A 12669-nucleotide genomic window follows, 5' to 3' on the forward strand; every position below is an offset into this window, starting at 1 on the left:
ATTAGGATCTGGCTAAAAATACTTGAATCAGTCCACAGCGCCCATTGCCCTTTATGGTTGTGAGGCCTGGCAACAAACACAAACACACCCCACAGAGCCCCAGAACAGAAACACAATTAGACCCAACCAAATCATGAGAAAAACAAAATGATAATTACTTGACATATTGGAGAGAAGTAACAAAAAAAAACAGAGCAAACTAGAATGTTATTTGGCCCTAAACAGAGAATAAACAGTGGCAGAATACCTGACCACTGTGACTGACCGAAAATTAAGGAAAGCTTTGACTATGTACAGACTCAGTGAGCATTAGCCTCGCTATTGAGAAAGACCGCCGTAGGCAGACATAGCTCTCAAGAGAAGACAGGCTATGTGCTCACTGCCCACAAAATGAGGTGGAAACTGAGCTGCACTTCCTAACCTCCTGCCCAATGTATGACCATATTAGAGACACATATTCCCCTCAGATTACACAGATCCACAAAGAATTCGAAAAGTAATCAAATTTTGATAAACTCCCATATCTACTGGGTGAAATTCCACAGTGTGCATCACAGCAGCAAGATTTGTGACCTGTTGCCACGAGAAAAGGGCAACCAGTGAAGAACAAACACCATTGTAAATACAACCCATATTTATGCTTATTTATTTTATCTTGTGTACCGTTAACCATTTGTACATTGTTACAACACTGTATATATACATAATATGACATTTGTAATGTCTTAATTGTTTTGAAACTTCTGTATGTGTAATGTGTACTGTTAATTTCTATTGTTTATTTCACTTTTGTATATTATCTACCTCACATGCTTTGGCAATGTTATCACATGTTTCCCATGCCAATAAAGATCAATGTTATCATGTTTCCCATGCCAATAAAGATCAATGTTATCACATGTTTCCCATGTCAATAAAGATCAATGTTATCATGTTTCCCATGCCAATAAAGATCAATGTTATCATGTTTCCCATGCCAATAAAGATCAATGTTATCATGTTTCCCATGCCAATAAAGATCAATGTTATCACATGTTTCCCATGCCAATAAAGATCAATGTTATCACATGTTTCCCATGCCAATAAAGATCAATGTTATCATGTTTCCCATGCCAATAAAGATCAATGTTATCATGTTCCCCATGCCAATAAAGATCAATGTTATCACATGTTTCCCATGCCAATAAAGATCAATGTTATCACATGTTTCCCATGCCAATAAAGATCAATGTTATCACATGTTTCCCATGCCAATAAAGATCAATGTTATCATGTTTCCCATGCCAATAAAGATCCATGTTATCACACGTTTCCCATGCCAATAAAGATCAATGTTATCATGTTTCCCATGCCAATAAAGATCAATGTTATCATGTTTCCCATGCCAATAAAGATCAATGTTATCACACGTTTCCCATGCCAATAAAGATCAATGTTATCACACGTTTCCCATGCCAATAAAGATCAATGTTATCATGTTTCCCATGCCAATAAAGATCCATGTTATCATGTTTCCCATGCCAATAAAGATCAATGTTATCATGTTTCCCATGCCAATAAAGATCAATGTTATCACACGTTTCCCATGCCAATAAAGATCAATGTTATCACGTTTCCCATGCCAATAAAGATCAATGTTATCACACGTTTCCCATGCCAATAAAGATCAATGTTATCATGTTTTCCATGCCAATAAAGATCCATGTTATCATGTTTCCCATGCCAATAAAGATCAATGTTATCATGTTTCCCATGCCAATAAAGATCAATGTTATCATGTTTCCCATGCCAATAAAGATCAATGTTATCATGTTTCCCATGCCAATAAAGATCAATGTTATCATGTTTCCCATGCCAATAAAGATCAATGTTATCATGTTTCCCATGCAAATAAAGATCAATGTTATCATGTTTCCCATGCCAATAAAGATCAATGTTATCATGTTTCCCATGCCAATAAAGATCAATGTTATCACATGTTTCCCATGCCAATAAAGATCCATGTTATCATGTTTCCCATGCCAATAAAGATCAATGTTATCATGTTCCCCATGCCAATAAAGATCAATGTTATCATGTTCCCCATGCCAATAAAGATCAATGTTATCACATGTTTCCCATGCCAATAAAGATCAATGTTATCACATGTTTCCCATGCCAATAAAGATCAATGTTATCACATGTTTCCCATGCCAATAAAGATCAATGTTATCATGTTTCCCATGCCAATAAAGATCCATGTTATCACACGTTTCCCATGCCAATAAAGATCAATGTTATCATGTTTCCCATGCCAATAAAGATCAATGTTATCATGTTTCCCATGCCAATAAAGATCAATGTTATCACACGTTTCCCATGCCAATAAAGATCAATGTTATCACACGTTTCCCATGCCAATAAAGATCAATGTTATCATGTTTCCCATGCCAATAAAGATCCATGTTATCATGTTTCCCATGCCAATAAAGATCAATGTTATCATGTTTCCCATGCCAATAAAGATCAATGTTATCACACGTTTCCCATGCCAATAAAGATCAATGTTATCACGTTTCCCATGCCAATAAAGATCAATGTTATCACACGTTTCCCATGCCAATAAAGATCAATGTTATCATGTTTTCCATGCCAATAAAGATCCATGTTATCATGTTTCCCATGCCAATAAAGATCAATGTTATCATGTTTCCCATGCCAATAAAGATCAATGTTATCATGTTTCCCATGCCAATAAAGATCAATGTTATCATGTTTCCCATGCCAATAAAGATCAATGTTATCATGTTTCCCATGCCAATAAAGATCAATGTTATCATGTTTCCCATGCAAATAAAGATCAATGTTATCATGTTTCCCATGCCAATAAAGATCAATGTTATCATGTTTCCCATGCCAATAAAGATCAATGTTATCACATGTTTCCCATGCCAATAAAGATCCATGTTATCATGTTTCCCATGCCAATAAAGATCAATGTTATCATGTTTCCCATGCCAATAAAGATCAATGTTATCACATGTTTCCCATGCCAATAAAGATCAATGTTATCATGTTTCCCATGCCAATAAAGATCAATGTTATCACATGTTTCCCATGCCAATAAAGATCAATGTTATCATGTTTCCCATGCCAATAAAGATCAATGTTATCATGTTTCCCATGCCAATAAAGATCAATGTTATCATGTTTCCCATGCCAATAAAGATCAATGTTATCACATGTTTCCCATGCCAATAAAGATCCATGTTATCATGTTTCCCATGCCAATAAAGATCAATGTTATCACATGTTTCCCATGCCAATAAAGATCAATGTTATCACATGTTTCCCATGCCAATAAAGATCCATGTTATCATGTTTCCCATGCCAATAAAGATCAATGTTATCATGTTTCCCATGCAAATAAAGATCAATGTTATCACATGTTTCCCATGCCAATAAAGATCAATGTTATCATGTTTCCCATGCCAATAAAGATCAATGTTATCACATGTTTCCCATGCCAATAAAGATCAATGTTATCACATGTTTCCCATGCCAATAAAGATCAATGTTATCACATGTTTCCCATGCCAATAAAGATCAATGTTATCATGTTTCCCATGCCAATAAAGATCAATGATAACACATGTTTCCCATGCCAATAAAGATCAATGTTATCATGTTTCCCATGCCAATAAAGATCAATGTTATCATGTTTCCCATGCCAATAAAGATCAATGTTATCATGTTTCCCATGCCAATAAAGATCAATGATAACACATGTTTCCCATGCCAATAAAGATCAATGTTATCATGTTTCCCATGCCAATAAAGATCAATGTTATCATGTTTCCCATGCCAATAAAGATCAATGATAACACATGTTTCCCATGCCAATAAAGATCAATGTTATCATGTTTTCCATGCCAATAAAGATCAATGTTATCATGTTTCCCATGCCAATAAAGATCAATGTTATCATGTTTTCCATGCCAATAAAAAAAAAGATCAATGTTATCATGTTTCCCATGCCAATAAAGATCAATGTTATCACATGTTTCCCATGCCAATAAAGATCAATGTTATCACATGTTTCCCATGCCAATAAAGATCAATGTTATCATGTTTCCCATGCCAATAAAGATCAATGTTATCATGTTTCCCATGCCAATAAAGATCAATGTTATCACATGTTTCCCATGCCAATAAAGATCAATGTTATCACATGTTTCCCATGCCAATAAAGATCAATGTTATCATTTTTCCCATGCCAATAAAGATCAATGTTATCATGTTTCCCATGCCAATAAATATCAATGTTATCATGTTTCCCATGCCAATAAAGATCAATGTTAACACATGTTTCCCATGCCAATAAAGATCCATGTTATCATGTTTCCCATGCCAATAAAGATCAATGTTATCACATGTTTCCCATGCCAATAAAGATCAATGTTATCATGTTTCCCATGCCAATAAAGATCAATGTTATCACATGTTTCCCATGCCAATAAAGATCAATGTTATCATGTTTCCCATGCCAATAAAGATCAATGATAACACATGTTTCCCATGCCAATAAAGATCAATGTTATCATGTTTCCCATGCCAATAAAGATCAATGTTATCATGTTTCCCATGCCAATAAAGATCAATGATAACACATGTTTCCCATGCCAATAAAGATCAATGTTATCATGTTTTCCATGCCAATAAAGATCAATGTTATCATGTTTCCCATGCCAATAAAGATCAATGTTATCATGTTTTCCATGCCAATAAAAAAAAAGATCAATGTTATCATGTTTCCCATGCCAATAAAGATCAATGTTATCACATGTTTCCCATGCCAATAAAGATCAATGTTATCACATGTTTCCCATGCCAATAAAGATCAATGTTATCATGTTTCCCATGCCAATAAAGATCAATGTTATCATGTTTCCCATGCCAATAAAGATCAATGTTATCACATGTTTCCCATGCCAATAAAGATCAATGTTATCACATGTTTCCCATGCCAATAAAGATCAATGTTATCATTTTTCCCATGCCAATAAAGATCAATGTTATCATGTTTCCCATGCCAATAAATATCAATGTTATCATGTTTCCCATGCCAATAAAGATCAATGTTAACACATGTTTCCCATGCCAATAAAGATCCATGTTATCATGTTTCCCATGCCAATAAAGATCAATGTTATCACATGTTTCCCATGCCAATAAAGATCAATGTTATCATGTTTCCCATGCCAATAAAGATCAATGTTATCACATGTTTCCCATGCCAATAAAGATCAATGTTATCATGTTTCCCATGCCAATAAAGATCAATGTTATCACATGTTTCCCATTAATTGAATTGAGAAAAAAAAAAGAGAAAAGCCTTTGCCTTTTGACTAAATGCTTTAAAATAAGTGACTTGTTTGCCAGTAAGGGACCAGGTCAGTCAAACACGCACACACTGATACACACACACTGATACACACACACACACACTGATACACACACACACTGATACACACACACACTGATACACACACACACTGATACACACACACACTGATACACACACACACTGATACACACACACACACTGATACACACACACACTGATACACAGACACACACACTGATACACAGACACACTGATACACACACACACTGATACACACACAGACACACAGACACACACACACACTGATACACACACAGACACACAGTCACCCAGCACAACACCCAGCATGGCTAGCTGAGTAGCCTAGCTAATAATAGTGACAGAACGGCCGGGAGGCTAAACAGTTTGCACGTCTTACGTCTTCGTGGAGGAATTATATCACAGCAACGAGTGCAACATAGCGATCATAATATGACATTGAAGGCAATATGTTTAAACTAATAGTAAACCTAGACTATAGACTTGCCGGCATTCGGTCATGACTCATACACTGTACAGCGAAACAGAAACCATGAACGTAACACAGTAGTCAGTGTGACACAGCACAGGAAATGACAAAGATCATTAGCACCATTAGTACCAGCATTACAAGTTACAGTCATAACATAAAGCTCTGGGTTAAAAAACTAAGAGGCCACTCCAAATTAACAGACCTGTACGCTATGATTTTAGATGCATATCTGCTTTATTTATGAGATTATCAGTAGGACTGTAATCGGGGGGAGACATACAATCAATGACTTGCACAAATAATACAAGTTTAAGTTATTTACAATTTATTATAATGTTATTTACAATGTTAATATCATTCTGCAGAGCAACCAGATGTGCAGAAACAGAGAGAGAGAGAGAGAGAGAGAGAGACAGAGAGTGAGAGAGACACAGAGACAGAGAGAGAGTGAGAGAGACACAGAGAGAGAGAGAGAGAGAGAGAGAGAGAAGAGCGAGAGAGAGAGAGGTGGAGAGGTAGAGAGAGAGAGTGAGAGAGAGAGAGAGAGAGAGAGAGAGAGAGAGAGTCCTTCTGTGGCTCAGTTGGTAGAGCATGGCGCTTGTAACGCCAGGGTAGTGGGTTCGATTCCCGGGACCACCCATACGTAGAATGTATGCACACATGACTGTAAGTCGCTTTGGATAAAAGCGTCAGCTAAATGGCATATATTTTATTATATTAGAGAGAGAGAGTGAGAGCGAGAGAGAGAGAGACAGAGAGACAGAGAGAGAGAGAGGTGGAGAGACAGAGAGAGACAGAGAGAGACAGAGAGAGAGAGAGAGAGAGAGAGAGAGAGAGAGAGAGAGACAGAGAGGGAGAGAGGTTCAAAGCCCAGTATAGGGAAAGTGGAAAGAGTCATTCCCAACGTATTCCACTCCAAAGATGTCACAAACAGAAAATGGCCGACCTACAATGAAGTAACTCACTCCTTGTTCTGCTCAGTGTGTCTTGTCATTCTGTGTCTTGTCCTTCTGTAGCTCAGTTGGTAGAGCATGGCGCTTGTAACGCCAGGGTAGTGGGTTCGATCCCCGGGACCACCCATACGTAGAATGTATGCACACATGACTGTAAGTCGCTTTGGATAAAAGCGTCTGCTAAATGGCATATATATACAAAAACCTTCAGCCAGTGGTAGTGCATTTGTCAAAGGAGGCCTGGAAACACGCCCATCAGAGACAGGAACATGAGAGAAGACCCATAGAGAAAGGAGGCCTGGAAACACGCCCATCAGAGAGGACAGGAACATGAGAGAAGACCCATAGAGAAAGGAGGCCTGGAAACACGCCCATCAGAGAGGACAGGAACATGAGAGAAGACCCATAGAGAAAGGAGGCCTGGAAACACGCCCATCAGAGACAGGAACATGAGAAGACCCATAGAGAAAGGAGGCCTGGAAACACGCCCATCAGAGAGGACAGGAACATGAGGAGAAGATCAGAGAGGACAGGAACATAGAGACCCAAGAAAGGAGGCCTGGAAACACGCCCATCAGAGAGGACAGGAACATGAGAGAAGACCCATAGAGAAAGGAGGCCTGGAAACACGCCCATCAGAGAGGACAGGAACATGAGAGAAGACCCATAGAGAAAGGAGGCCTGGAAACACGCCCATCAGAGAGGACAGGAACATGAGAGAAGACCCATAGAGAAAGGAGGCCTGGAAACACGCCCATCAGAGAGGACAGGAACATGAGAGAAGACCCATAGAGAAAGGAGGCCTGGAAACACGCCCATCAGAGAGGACAGGAACATGAGAGAAGACCCATAGAGAAAGGAGGCCTGGAAACACGCCCATCAGAGAGGACAGGAACATGAGAGAAGACCCATAGAGAAAGGAGGCCTGGAAACACGCCCATCATAGAGGACAGGAACATGAGAGAAGACCCATAGAGAAAGGAGACCTGGAAACACGCCCATCAGAGAGGACAGGAACATGAGAGAAGACCCATAGAGAAAGGAGGCCTGGAAACACGCCCATCAGAGAGGACAGGAACATGAGAGAAGACCCATAGAGAAAGGAGGCCTGGAAACACGCCCATCAGAGAGGACAGGAACATGAGAGAAGACCCATAGAGAAAGGAGGCCTGGAAACACGCCCATCAGAGAGGACAGGAACATGAGAGAAGACCCATAGAGAAAGGAGGCCTGGAAACACGCCCATCAGAGAGGACAGGAACATGAGAGAAGACCCATGAGAGAGACCCAAAGGAGGCCTGGAAACACGCCCATCAGAGACAGGAACAGGAACATGAGAGGAGAGACGCCCATAGAGAAAGAGAGGCCTAGAGAAAGGAGGGAAACACGCCCATCAGAGGACAGGAACATGAGAGAAGACCCATACAGAAACACGCCCATCAGAGACAGGAACATGAGAAGACCCATAGAGAAAGGAGGCCTGGAAACACGCCCATCAGAGAGGACAGGAACATGAGAGAAGACCCATAGAGAAAGGAGGCCTGGAAACACGCCCATCAGAGAGGACAGGAACATGAGAAGACCCATAGAGAAAGGAGGCCTGGAAACACGCCCATCAGAGGACAGGAACATGAGAAGACCCATAGAGAAAGGAGGCCTGGAAACACGCCCATCAGAGAGGACAGGAACATGAGAGAAGACCCATAGAGAAAGGAGGCCTGGAAACACGCCCATCAGAGAGGACAGGAACATGAGAGAAGACCCATAGAGAAAGGAGGCCTGGAAACACGCCCATCAGAGAGGACAGGAACATGAGAGAAGACCCATAGAGAAAGGAGGCCTGGAAACACGCCCATCAGGAACAGAGGACAGGAACATGAGAGAAGACCCATAGAGAAAGGAGGCCTGGAAACACGCCCATCAGAGAGGACAGGAACATGAGAGAAGACCCATAGAGAAAGGAGGCCTGGAAACACGCCCATCAGAGAGGACAGGAACATGAGAGAAGACCCATAGAGAAAGGAGGCCTGGAAACACGCCCATCAGAGAGGACAGGAACATGAGAGAAGACCCATAGAGAAAGGAGGCCTGGAAACACGCCCATCAGAGACAGGAACATGAGAGAAGACCCATAGAGAAAGGAGGCCTGGAAACACGCCCATCAGAGAGGACAGGAACATGAGAGAAGACCCATAGAGAAAGGAGGCCTGGAAACACGCCCATCAGAGAGGACAGGAACATGAGAGAAGACCCATAGAGAAAGGAGGCCTGGAAACACGCCCATCAGAGAGGACAGGAACATGAGAGAAGACCCATAGAAAGGAGGCCTGGAAACACGCCCATCAGAGAGGACAGGAACATGAGAGAAGACCCATAGAGAAAGGAGGCCTGGAAACACGCCCATCAGAGAGGACAGGAACATGAGAGAAGACCCATAGAGAAAGGAGGAAACACTCCCATCAGAGAGGACAGGAACATGAGAAGACCCATAGAGAAAGGAGGCCTGGAAACACGCCCATCAGAGAGGACAGGAACATGAGAGAAGACCCATAGAGAAAGGAGACCTGGAAACACTCCCATCAGAGACAGGAACATGAGAGAAGACCCATAGAGAAAGGAGGCCTGGAAACACGCCCATCAGAGAGGACAGGAACATGAGAGAAGACCCATAGAGAAAGGACAGAAGCCTTTTTCCCTCAGAGCAGAGCAGACATCCGTACCCTTCTGAGTGATAATGTCAGTTCAACGAGACCAGGTCAGAAAGAGGAGGCAGGCAGGTCACGGAACGTGTGATGGATGTAGTTAAAGTTGTTGGTAAATGTGGGCTCAGCTACAGAGGACACAAGACACACGAAGCTGCATATAACTCGAGAAAACATGGCCGACAATCATATTGTTACCAGCGGCAATTACTTCCTGACTTGACAAAGATGATATAATTGACAAGATGTCAGAGAGCAGTGAGTTACTGCGCCGCCTACTGGTTTCCTAGTGGTAATTACTTCCTGGTTGCTCTGCTATGCTAGGACGCTTCATCAACAGGCGGTAATTACTTCCTGACTTGACAAAGATGATATAATTGACAAGATGTCAGAGAGCAGTGAGTTACTGCGCCGCCTACTGGTTTCCTAGTGGTAATTACTTCCTGGTTGCTCTGCTTTGACTCTTCCTCACCGGTGGTATAAAATGCAGTATATATCATGTGATACATGTGATAGAGGGAGTAATGTAAGATATGTAAACATTATTAAAGTGGCCTGAGTTACTGTTTCAGTTTCACGCTACAAGCAGTTTAGTCAGCTCAACTTGCTCAATTTCCACATGACTCATTACTCAATACGAGAGGTAGTTGAGGTTTAAGGGTTTAGTGAGTGATTTGTCCAAAATAAAAACGCTTTTAAGTTTTGGAAATATTTAGAGGACTAACTTATTCCTTGACACCCATTCTGAAACTAACTGCAGCTCTATGTTAAGTGTTGCAGTCATTTCAGTCGCTGTAGTAGCTGACGTGTACAGTGTTGAGTCATCCACATACATAGACTCACTGGCTTTACTCAAATGTCATTGGCATGTTGTTGGTAAAGATTGAAAAAAGAAGGTGCCAAACAGCTGCCCTGGGGAATTCCTGATTCCACCTTGATTTTGTTGTACAGGCTTCCATTAAAGAACACTGTGTTCTGTTAGACAGGTAGCTCTGGGGCGGCAGGTAGCCTAGCGGTTAGAGCGGTAGGACAGTAACCGAGAGATTGCTGGATATTATCCCTGAGCTGACAAGGTAAAACTCTGTCCTTCTTCTGACAGGTCGCTCTGGGGCGGCAGGTAGCCTAGTGGTTAGAGCACATACATAGACACTCTGGCTTTACTCAATAGCATGTAGCATGTTGCTAGTAAAGACTCAATAGCATGTAGCATATCGCTAGTAAAAACTCAAATACATGTAGCATATCGCTAGTAAAGACTCAATAGCATGTAGCATTTCGCTAGTAAAGACTCAATAGCATGTAGCATGTCACTAGTAAAGACTCAAATGCATGTAGCATATCGCTAGTAAAGACTCAAATACATGTAGCATATCGCTAGTAAAGACTCAATAGCATGTAGCATGTCGTTAGTAAAGACTCAATAGCATGTAGCATGTCGCTAGTAAAGGCTCAATAGCATGTAGCATGTCACTAGTAAAGACTCAATACCATGTAGCATGTCGCTAGTAAAGACTCAATAGCATGTAGCATGTCGCTAGTAAAGACTCAATAGCATGTAGCATGTCGCTAGTAAAGACTCAATACCATGTAGCATGTCGCTAGTAAAGACTCAATAGCATGTAGCATGTCGCTAGTAAAGACTCAATAGCATGTAGCATGTCGCTAGTAAAGACTCAATAGCATGTAGCATGTTGCTAGTAAAGACTCAATAGCATGTAGCATATCGCTAGTAAAAACTCAAATACATGTAGCATATCGCTAGTAAAGACTCAATAGCATGTAGCATTTCGCTAGTAAAGACTCAATAGCATGTAGCATGTCACTAGTAAAGACTCAAATGCATGTAGCATATCGCTAGTAAAGACTCAAATACATGTAGCATATCGCTAGTAAAGACTCAATAGCATGTAGCATGTCGTTAGTAAAGACTCAATAGCATGTAGCATGTCGCTAGTAAAGGCTCAATAGCATGTAGCATGTCACTAGTAAAGACTCAATACCATGTAGCATGTCGCTAGTAAAGACTCAATAGCATGTAGCATGTCGCTAGTAAAGACTCAATAGCATGTAGCATGTCGCTAGTAAAGACTCAATACCATGTAGCATGTCGCTAGTAAAGACTCAATAGCATGTAGCATGTCGCTAGTAAAGACTCAATACCATGTAGCATGTCGCTAGTAAAGACTCAATAGCATGTAGCATGTTGCTAGTAAAGACTCAATAGCATGTAGCATATCGCTAGTAAAAACTCAAATACATGTAGCATATCGCTAGTAAAGACTCAATAGCATGTAGCATTTCGCTAGTAAAGACTCAATAGCATGTAGCATGTCACTAGTAAAGACTCAAATGCATGTAGCATATCGCAGTAAAGACTCAAATACATGTAGCATATCGCTAGTAAAGACTCAATAGCATGTAGCATGTCGTTAGTAAAGACTCAATAGCATGTAGCATGTCGCTAGTAAAGGCTCAATAGCATGTAGCATGTCACTAGTAAAGACTCAATACCATGTAGCATGTCGCTAGTAAAGACTCAATAGCATGTAGCATGTCGCTAGTAAAGACTCAATAGCATGTAGCATGTCGCTAGTAAAGACTCAATACCATGTAGCATGTCGCTAGTAAAGACTCAATAGCATGTAGCATGTCGCTAGTAAAGACTCAATAGCATGTAGCATGTCGCTAGTAAAGACTCAATACCATGTAGCATGTCGCTAGTAAAGACTCAATAGCATGTAGCATATCGCTAGTAAAAACTCAAATACATGTAGCATATCGCTAGTAAAGACTCAATAGCATGTAGCATTTCGCTAGTAAAGACTCAATAGCATGTAGCATGTCGCTAGTAAAGACTCAAATGCATGTAGCATATCGCTAGTAAAGACTCAAATACATGTAGCATATCGCTAGTAAAGACTCAATAGCATGTAGCATGTCGTTAGTAAAGACTCAATACCATGTAGCATGTCGCTAGTAAAGACTCAATAGCATGTAGCATGTCGCTAGTAAAGACTCAATAGCATGTAGCATGTCGCTAGTAAAGACTCAATACCATGTAGCATGTCGCTAGTAAAGACTCAATAGCATGTAGCATGTCGCTAGTAAAGACTCAAT

General features: G+C 40.7%; 1 long non-coding RNA gene across 2 annotated transcripts; it reads right to left on the bottom strand.

The window, feature by feature from the left end:
* Window positions 1-7404: 7404 nt before the first annotated feature.
* On the bottom strand, window positions 7405-10496 carry LOC127921853 (uncharacterized). 2 transcript variants are annotated; one of them, XR_008109771.1, is made up of 3 exons: window positions 9415-10496; window positions 7837-8019; window positions 7405-7775 (listed from the first exon to the last, which is right to left on the bottom strand). It is a non-coding gene; the product is annotated as an uncharacterized LOC127921853 (long non-coding RNA). The 2 variants fall into 2 exon arrangements; XR_008109770.1 differs by having other exon boundaries at window positions 7837-8080; window positions 9415-10382.
* Between the last annotated feature and the right edge of the window lie 2173 nt (window positions 10497-12669).

This window comes from Oncorhynchus keta, unplaced genomic scaffold (genome assembly GCF_023373465.1).
Source record: "Oncorhynchus keta strain PuntledgeMale-10-30-2019 unplaced genomic scaffold, Oket_V2 Un_contig_2383_pilon_pilon, whole genome shotgun sequence".
Classification (NCBI taxonomy): domain Eukaryota; kingdom Metazoa; phylum Chordata; class Actinopteri; order Salmoniformes; family Salmonidae; genus Oncorhynchus; species Oncorhynchus keta.